Raw genomic sequence first — 10,478 nt, 5'->3', positions numbered from 1 at the left:
GGGGGAGGGAAGAGGGGAGGGGGAGGGGAGGGGGAGGGGAGGGGGAGGGGAGGGGGATGAAAAAGGAAAGGAAAGGAAAGGAAGGGAAGGGAAGGGGAAGGGGAAGGGGGAAGGGAAGGGGAAGGGAAAAAGAAAAAGGAAAGAAAAGGAAGGAAAGAAAGGAGACTCCTTTCCAGGCATAAAATCTATTTGCCTTTGTCTATACTACGCTATATACGATGTACAGCTTTCAATAAAAATTACAAAGCATACCAAAAAAAAAAGCACATTTGCAAGTGACAAGCTGTCATCAGAAACAGACTGAGGGGACTCGGACTCAGGTGGCTGGAGAGTGCTTTTGCTGTCCGGGAGACGTCAGGCCTGGCCACCTCCAGGTCCCCGCGGTCCCTGCCATACTGCCCCTTCATGTCCTGGAAACCAGCTCGCTTCCGAGCCGCACGCATCAAGCCTCTGGGCATGCCCCACTATGAGCTGGCTTTAATCCTGAAAGCCATGCCGCAGCCACAGACTGCTGCTGCTTTGAAACATACGATAGAGGCTCCGATGGACAGAGGAGCAACAGGAACTTGGAAAACCTGGGTGAACGAGCGCTTCCTTGTAAGATCTCCACCCACAATCACTGGCACAACAGAGGAGGGTATTTCCTGGTGGATTTTTATGCACCAACCACAATTGTTGAAAGCATGATGGAGCACTTGTCTCCAAACGTAGATGTGATTAGACCAAACACTGTCAAACATCTTCTGACCCAGGAACTAAAGGAATGTGAAGGGATAGTCCCAATCCCACTTAAAGGAAAATTACACTCCACAAAGAAGAGGAAGAAGTAAGAAGATTCACCAGGGATTAGCCTTATATTTAATCCCTTCATATTTGAGCTGCATGGATGAGAAGAAATAGTTTGCAAGCCTGGCCTTTATATAAGAGTGTATTTATTGCAGGTGCTGTTTGATTTTTCTAAGATATTTTTAGCCCTTGATCCCCTTTGCTGCGAGAGGTGAGGAACTGCTCACTGACAGCTTCTCTGTAATTTGTGGCACCAGCGGATCATTCTTGATGTTGTTTTCATTAGTGTCATTTCTTTGTCAGTGAGGACTTTTCCCCTTTCAACAGTAACACCATTTTGAAGAACAAAACTTGTAATACCACCCGGGATTGTGAGCTAGTCATTCAGACTGTATAACCATGCAGAAATAAAAATTGAAGACTAATGTATTAATTATATGGGCAATTTTTGCTTTGAATAATAAACTTGATTTTAGAAATTAAAAAAAAAAACTGAGATAGGATGCAGATGTTAGAACAGGAAATTTTAGATGACTATGATTAATATGTTAAAGGCTCAAATAGAAAAAACAGACAACACCTAAGACCAGATGGGTAATTACAGCAAAGAAAGATAAACTATGCTTGAAATTTTAAAAAAATACTGTAACAGAGATGAAGAATGTCCACAACAGGCTCATTAGTAGAACTGACACAGTCAAGGAAAGAATAAGTGAAATTTAAGATAGATCCATAGAAATTACTAGAGCTACAGAAATTACTCAAACTGAAACACAATGAAAAGAACAAACAAAAGCTGTAGAACAAAAAACAAACTATTTAATATATGCATAGTCAGAATCTTAGGAGAGAGAAAGAAAATAAAAAAATAACCATGAATTTTTCAAAACCAACTAGAGGGAGCTGGTGGGCTCACAACATTGTGAATACACTAAATATCCCTGAATTGTATGTTTTAAAATGGTTAACTGTATATTATATAAATTTCTCAATAAAAAAGAAAAATATTTCAAAATCACAGATCCAAGAGCACCAACAGCACCCAAAGCTATAAGGCTTAGAAACACACATACACACACACACACACACACACACGCACACACACCTCTAGGCATATCATATTCAAACTATGAAAAACAAACACAAGGAAAAGTCTTTTAAAAGGCTGTTAACAAAGAATTCCATATCCAGTGAAAGCATCTTTCAAAAGTGAAGAAATAAAAACTTCCCCAAACAAAAACCTGAGAATTTATTGCCAACAAATGTACTCTACAAGAAATGCTAAAGTAGTTCACCCAGAAAGAATAGTATGCCAGACAAAAACTTAAACTTATACCAAAAAAATAATTTTAAAAAACCACTGGAAATAAAATAAATGATAATAAAATTAAATTAAATTAACTTTCTCCCTGTATTTAATTGCTTGAACAGATAACTGACTACTAGAAGTAAAAACAGTAGCAAAATATTATGTTTACAGCATATGCAAAAGTAAATTGCATGACAAAAATACAAAAAAAGTGCGAGAAGAATTGGAAATACAATGCTGTATAGGGCTGTTAAATGAAGCAGTATTACTACCTAACTGTAGATTCTGTCTGATTATATTGTAAAACCCAGGATAACTACTAAAAATAATTTTAAGAGGTACAATTATGTCAATGGAGAATAAAAAATTCATTGGCAAAAGTTTAATATGAAACAGGATATTTGCACAGTCTCAAAATATTTCCCACAAGATACTTACTAATTACAAAGGGAAGCATGGTAACTCTCCATTGGAGAAAACTGGGAGACACTATCTTAACCACATGTCAAAGTTAACAGCACCAGTAATAACATATACTGATATCACGTACCTCCTGTTACACTGAGAAAAATACAAAATCACACCTGTAATACTCTTTCCAAGAATGCATAAACTCACTCTCTCATGAAAAAACATCAGACAAACTCAAACTGAGAAACATGCTCCAAAATACCTGATCAGTAATCTCTCAAAGTGTCAAGGTCATGGAATAAGGAATAGCTGAAGAACTAGCACAGGTTGGAAGAGGCTACACAGACGTGAAAACTAAATGCATTGTGGACATTAAATGTGATCTTGAACCAGAAAAAGCACATTAGTAGAAAATCTAGTAATAGTCAAATAAAGTCAGTAGTTTGGTTAATAATAGTGTACTAGGGCAGACACGGTGGCTCATGCCTCTAATCCCAGAACTTTGGGAGGCCAAGGCAGGCAGACCACGAGGTCAGGACTTCGAGACCAGCCTGGCCAATATGGTGAAACCCCACCTCTACTAAAAATACAAAAAAAAAAAAAAAATTAGCCAGGATTGGTGGCACATGCCTGTAATCCCAGTTACTCAGGAGGCTGAGACAGGAGAATCGCTTGAACCCGGGAAGCGGAGGTTGCAGTGAGCCAAGATCGCACCACTGCACAACAGCCTGGGCAACAGAGTGAGACTCCATCTCAAAAAAAAAAAAAAAAAAAAAAAAAAAAAATTAAAGAAAAGAAAATTACCAATAGCACTATGCCAATTGTTGTGTACTGTATTTATAAGATGTTAACATCAGCAGAAGTTTGAAAAAGGGTATTGAGAGCTCTACACTATTTTGCAATTTTTCTGTAGTTCCTTTACATTTTTAGATATCCTTGCATTCTAAACACACTGCTATCACTCATTATACATTTTAAAATATTCATCCTCTGTGCAGTAAATAAATTACTAAGAAAAAAATAAGTCCAAAAATTCAAGCATAGAACTTGTGAGAGTGCTACTGGACTTGCCATACTCCTAAAATATAGACTATATTTTAGTCTATACAGACTATATAGACTATAGTCTACTTTATAGAATGACTGACTATATAGACTACTAACCTCTAGACTATATAGACTACTAACCTCTAGAACTATACGTCAGTTTTGGCATACGTAAAATATAATAAATATCCTTGTAAAAAAAAAAAAAAGAGTCAAAATGCCAACATGTTGGTAACAACATAGCATTATATTAGAGCTACTTAAATACCTTCAAAGACATCTACACAGCCGCTAGTCATGGCTCTATTAAAGGTATCATATAATGCTTTTCCCCAGCTATATCTATGAATCAAAGTGTACATTTATCAATACAGCTCTTCCTTACACACCCTAGCTGGAAATCATTTAAATCCTTTCAACAATACACATTCTCTTTAAATGTAGAATTGTGTGTGTGCACGCGCACAGGCACGTGAACTTGGGTGAGGGAAAGAAGCAACAAAATAGTGTCAGGTGTCCCCACTGAGAGAATAGTCTGTTAAGGAATAAAAGGGATAAGACTTCAGGTCAGCTTTAAAGGAAAGATGAAATTTGGACAGTTCCTGAAGGGTTAGGAGCTATGAAAAAAAAAAATTGAATGGTTAACAAGAAATAGAGAAAAACATCCAAGGGAGACCTATAATAGCAAAAACTTAAGAGGTAGAAATACATATTGCATATCTGAGAATATAGGCTAACTAGCTGGGTTACAAAGCTATACATACTTCAGGAGTTATGGAAACTCATTCATGATGAAGAGGAGGGGATAAATGCTAGAGCTTTCAACATTAAGCTAAAGAGGAAAGCTCAAATTCAGTAATAGAGGCCTTTAAAGAACAATTCCACTATTCAGTTTCCTATAACTAAAGCAGATGTATGTACACAAAGATTAATCTTAGAATGCCTTGGAATCTGAAGAATTGTATTTACCACATAGATAAATTTTAAACTTGGCTCTTTAAGATATAGAGCGAGTATGTGTTGGAGAGAAATTGAGTACATGCACAAGAGATAAAGAAGTATTTAAGTATTTAGATGAGTGTAATATAAAAATATAAAATATTTAAAAATAACTAAAGCATCAAATTAAATCAAATCCAAAAACAGATTATTAAAAGATAAAAAAGTGAGAACCTGGCAGGTATAGGTAGGAAATAGAAATTTTGTACATGAACACTTTAATATTTTACTTAAAGATATAGAAGTATAACTAGAAATTTTAAGAAATTATATTACCATTAAATAGCAAATTTTTTTTTTTTTTTTTTTTAGGCGGAGTCTTGCTCTGTAGCCCGGACTGGAGTGCAGTGGCCGGATCTCAGCTCACTGCAAGCTCCGCCTCCCAGGTTCACGCCATTCTCCTGCCTCAGCCTCCCGAGTAGCTGAGACTACAGGCGCCCGCCACCTCGCCCAGCTAGTTTTTTTTGTATTTTTAGTAGAGACGGGGTTTCACCATGTTAGCCAGGATGGTCTCGATCTCCTGACCTCGTGATCCGCCCGTCTCGGCCTCCCAAAGTGCTGGGATTACAGGCTTGAGCCACCGTGCCCGGCCTAAATAGCAAATTTTTTAAAAAACTGACAGTATGAACGGGAATTTTAACTGCCATATTATTTTTTCTTTTCCAAGTACACAGTGATTTATGTCAGCTGATTCTTGAAACAAGCAGGAAGAACTGCCAAGTCATCCATCATATTTACCGGTGTGCTAAACCACTGACTTTGCTACAATGATATTTGGTTTAAACTTCCAGTAATAGAAATAAATTAAATCAAGCTAACTTGTAGGTTAGTAAGTTTTAAAAAATATCAAGTACACAGTGCATCTGATTGATATGAACAATCCTAAAAATGGAGCAATTTACATTTTTCTTTTTCTTTTTTTTTTTTTTTGAGAAAGAGTCTCACTCTGTCACCTAGGCTGTCGTGCAATGGTGTGATCTCAGCTCACTACAACCTCTGCTTTCCAGGTTCAAGCGATCCTATCTCAGCCTCCTGAGTAGCTGAGACCATAGGCATGTGCCACCACACGGGGCTGATTTTCTTATTTTTTTGGTAGAGACGAGGTTTTGCCACGTTGACCAGGCTGCTCTCAAACTAAGTGACCCACTCGCATTGGCTTCCCAAAGTGCTGGGCCTATAGGTATGAGCCACTGTACTGAGTCTAAATTTTTATTTTCTTTTAAACGTCCAAGTCGTAAGTAGCATATGCTACTTCTTTCAGAATTAGCATAAAGTCTTTAAATTGGTTTTCCAGCTGTGAGCTCAATCCCTATTTCATTTAGTTTATTTTATAAAACATACATTTATACTGTCAATTTACATAAGTAATACTAGCTATCAAAAAACAGTAAATATCAGCCACATTTCCAAACTGCATTCAACCATGAGCACCAGCATGTTCTGCTAGATGATTAACATGACACATTTTTACTGGGTCCTAAAACCTCTGAACTGTTGTCTACCATAGATTTTATAAAGCAGATGTTTCTTTCATGCAATAAAGTAATTCTAGAACTAGATTATATTTATAGGAAAAGTGATACAACAGGTAGAGCAAGATCCAATGTAGAAATAAGCAGAAGGTAAAACTGCAATCAAGAAAAATTGTGAACCTCAAAAGGTTTCAATTTGATCAGGTAAACTAATGTGAGTTTAGTAAACCAAGAATTTCATGTTTCTAAAAACTGAGATTTTCCTCGGAAAGGTAAAAAAAAATTCTTTCATACCTATTTAATTATAGTTTGGCAGTGTTTTCTCACCCTAGGTTTTCTCCTGAGAATCAGAACTGATAAAAACTTTCAAATAGGTTAGGCTACATAATGAGCTGTCCTTATAGAATGTCACAACCAAATATAAACAGGAAAGAAAAAAAGATTTGTATGACATGCTTAGAAAAAAACTGCAAAGAAAAGATTCATGAAAAGTATTTCTCAAAAAAGTCACAATAGGTAGAGATCATGTAATTTTACTAGTTAGATATTAAAACTAGCCCCTTCTTATTCCTTGGGTGTCTGGGTTATCCCGCTCTTTCCTCAAACCTTATGTTTGCCAGACAAGGAAAAGTAATATCATCAAGAGTCAGAAGTCTTAACAGCAAAGACGTTCAAATATCCAAATGAGAAAGAACAGACCTAAAAATAAGCTTGCTAATAACAAACTCAGTCAGTCAAGTATTCATTAGGCAATTACTATGTGTCACAGACAAAATTAATAAGAAACACAATTCCCTTCCTCTAGAACTGAGAATCTATGTGACAACAAAGCAGAAACGTATTTAGAGTAAAGCACCACTATGTGATTACAGCCAAAGCTCAACATGACATTATTTATAAGTGGTAGGAAGAAAAAAACTAGTACAGAGAAGAATAGCATACTAGGTAGGGAAAATGTGATAAGTAATCTTAAAATGTGGTTTACTGCTATGACAATTCCTCATGAACTGACAGGCCTGGGTTCAAAACTCTATCCCTTAACAGCTATGTGAACTTGGACAGTTTACTTAACTTCATTAGCCCTCAGTTTCTCATCTACATAATAAAACTAACATTTACCTATTTACTTTTGGGGACTGCTGTGAGAATCAAGTGAAATAATGTAAGTGTATCACTTGACATGATGCCTGACACAAAATAAACCCTCAATTAAAGAAGAGACAATAGAAGATGGAATGGTTGTCAGGTTAAAAACAAAAAAATTGAAAAATTTTGTAAATAATGGGTTGTAGCAAAGAAGCAGAAATTGATAGGATGAGCTATTCGTTCACAGTAACTTATCTTTTGTTATAGCAAGCATCTGTGCAAATATAAACCAGTGTCTGATGGCCACTGATGAAGGGCAGTGCTCAATGCTTGGCTGCTTTCAGATGAGGACAGAGACTTATTATTATCAATAGTTTATTCATTCATAAAACTGCAGGTGTCCATAACACTGTATAAAGTAGAAAAGCAGTGTACATTTGAGGACCTCTACAGCCACATCCTGAGCAGAGTAGCGGAAGAAACTGTTACATGAAATTTTAGGGCAATCATTAAGATATGCTTCTTCAAAAGTGAAAACTGGAGGAAATTTCTCAAAGTACCTCAATGGATCTTAAAATGGGGCAGATTATGTGCAGTACAATTTTCCCTAGTATTGACTCTTCAGTGTATATGACTGTACTATAAGCTTCTATTAGTACAAAATTACCTTCGAGGACTAAAAATTCAATGACAATATAGAAATACATATGCAGATTTGTTTTACTCTCGTAGGTTGAAACATAGTTAAAGATCAATATAAGCACTCTGAATAGTGTCTTTCTTCAGTAAAACAGCAATGTCAGCACAGGCAGCAAACTACAGCAGAAACTGAGTGCAAAGTTCAAAAATCATTTCCTAAGAGCATCGAGTACTTAAAATGTAGTATGGCTAGGTTAATGTTTACTTTCACTTTATTTCACTTAACGTTGGGTTATCAAGTATATGTCAGATAGCTTTCCCTGGATCTGCTAGAGATTATCGGAAATTTTAATTTATTGAAGGAGTTTCATATCTAGAGATCGTAAATATGAGACAGAGATCATATCTGCCGGTGTAAAATATAGAGATCATATCTGCCAGTGTAAAATAACTGGCAGAGCATCTTCTCCTGCCATCATCTACACTGTAAAGTTGTTAAAATAATTTTTAATAGTATGTGTACAAATGTTTCAAACTTATGAAGATCTATTAAAAATCTCTACTACTATTTATAATTGACTGCTATTCATTGAATTTTAACAAAAAATTAGGACATAATAGATCTTTCAGAAATACTTCATATATCATGGAAGCTTGAGTATAATCTAGTGTACAAACCCTTTATTTTATATGAGGAATTCAGAAGTTAGAGAGAGGTAACTTGGCCAAGGCCACACTCAATAAATTACTAAGAGGTCTGAAAAGCCAGGGCTCTTCATTCAATTAATGCAGTGTGTTTACCACTATAGCTAACATTTTGATTAGTCAAAATTACACAAGCAATATAAATTTTTATTCTCCCCTGGCCCAAATTCTTCTATAGTGAAAACAGAAAGTGAGATATGGGTCAATTCTGGGGCCCAGATTAGAATTTATAATGTCCATGTAGCACACTTCCACAGAAAAAGATAGCCCTTTGGTAAAAGATTCTAACTCACTGTCACTAGTTCTTCCTTATGTACTTACCTTTCTGGATATAAATGGAAAATACTCATCTCAAGGGAGGAATCTCAACTGTAATGACATTCATCTTCTCTTAACTCTAAGCGCAGGACATGTGAAAAATGGTAACAGTCAGAGGGAGATAACTTTGGGAGAGACCTACAGGGTTCCTGTCAAGTAAAACAGTAAGTTGAGACATTTCCTAAAAGTATTAGTACATATTACTTTGTTTTCAGAATTTTGATATATATAATCTAACCTGCAGTTACCCCAAAATAAGTAGAGCCAACTGTGGAGTACTTAAAACACAGAGTTTGGAATACCTCTTTTGCAGACAGCAGCCCACATAACAAAAAAAATGTGCCAGGTCTGGGAAGGTGACTAATAATCAGGACTCCTAGGACTGGGCTCTATATTCATATAGAATAACTGTTGTGTGTTTAGATCTACAAAATAACTAAAATATTTGCAATCACCGTTTTCTTAGGAAGTTACTTTGAGCATCCCTAATCCAAAAATCCAAAATCCAAAGTGCTCCAAAATCCTAAATCTTTTGAGTGCCAACATGATGTTTGAAAGGAAATGCTCAATGGAACATTATGGATGATGTTTGAAAGGAAATGCTCGATACAACATTTTGGATTTTAGATTTTTGGATTAGCGATACTAATATTCAAGAGTATAACGTATATTTAAATTTTCAGATTTACCAAAATCTGTAAAAATCCGAAATCTGGACATTCTTTTGGTCCCAAGCATTTCAGATAAGGAATACTCGACCTGTGTAATACACACGGATCAGAGACCTTGTGTCTTATTGATTTCTCAGCACAATTCTCAAAGTTGGAGACTATATCTTGTTATATTTTTTAAGCCCCCACTGTATCTAGCAAAAATCTGGATGCACTGTAAGCACTCAATGCTCACTGAATGCATTTTTTGATTAGATTTTTTTTAAGTTCATCACAATTCCAGACTGTAGTGCCTAACTCAGATTCCTTTACATTTCCCTAGCAAAAATGCGCACAAAAACACTGGAGGAGAGAAGTCCAAGTGATATGTGCAGGAAATATAAAATACAGACATGTCCCAGGTTAAAACTCAATTAATGCAAACTGTTCTGTAAACCCCAGAAAATGCAGATCAGTGACAGTCATAATTTAGAAACACAAAATATAATGCACAGGCAAAATACAGAGGACATCACGTAAAGTTCCATGACGCTACTAAAAAGTTTAAACTAGTGATGGGTTATTCAAAATATTTGTTTCATTTTCAAAAAACAACAAAGTGAATGCTGTATGAAAACAGGAGAAATGATAAAATGTAAACCCAAGATAGTCACAAAGCACAATAAATCTTTACTGTAAATAAAAGTGAATTACTTATGAAGAAAAGCCAGCTGGGAGATAGATATATCTCAAAAGAAAATCAAAATTAAAGGTTCTGAAAGACAGCCTGATGTTTTTGCTTGGGCCTGATAGTGTATGATTGCATTTCTGCACAAATATAACACCAGTGTTTTAAACCCAAGTGTCGTTACAATATTTTCCAAAACAAAATAACTCAGAAATAGTGAAAGAGTACCTTACCATTCAATTATTCAACATTATCTGGGAAAATTCTCCTTTTACAATATTCTGCATAGGCTATACTGATAAAATATTCACTACCAGTAAGTGTTTTAACCTTGAAAATTAATGGACACGAACCAACAGGAAGCAGAT

The 10,478-nt window shown here is 35.7% G+C and overlaps 1 protein-coding gene and 1 pseudogene across 4 annotated transcripts in view; one reads left to right on the top strand and one right to left on the bottom strand.

The window, feature by feature from the left end:
- Nucleotides 1–830, top strand: part of LOC111522966 — a 5,116-nt pseudogene extending 4,286 nt beyond the window's left edge.
- Nucleotides 1–10,478, bottom strand: part of FAF1 (Fas associated factor 1) — a 558,082-nt gene that overhangs the window by 397,056 nt on the left and 150,548 nt on the right. The window lies entirely within an intron of this gene.

This window comes from Piliocolobus tephrosceles, chromosome 1 (genome assembly GCF_002776525.5).
Source record: "Piliocolobus tephrosceles isolate RC106 chromosome 1, ASM277652v3, whole genome shotgun sequence".
In the NCBI taxonomy this organism is placed as follows: Eukaryota; Metazoa; Chordata; class Mammalia; order Primates; family Cercopithecidae; genus Piliocolobus; species Piliocolobus tephrosceles.
Note: the sequence above shows the minus strand (reverse complement) of the source record. Positions and strands in the feature narration are given on the sequence as shown.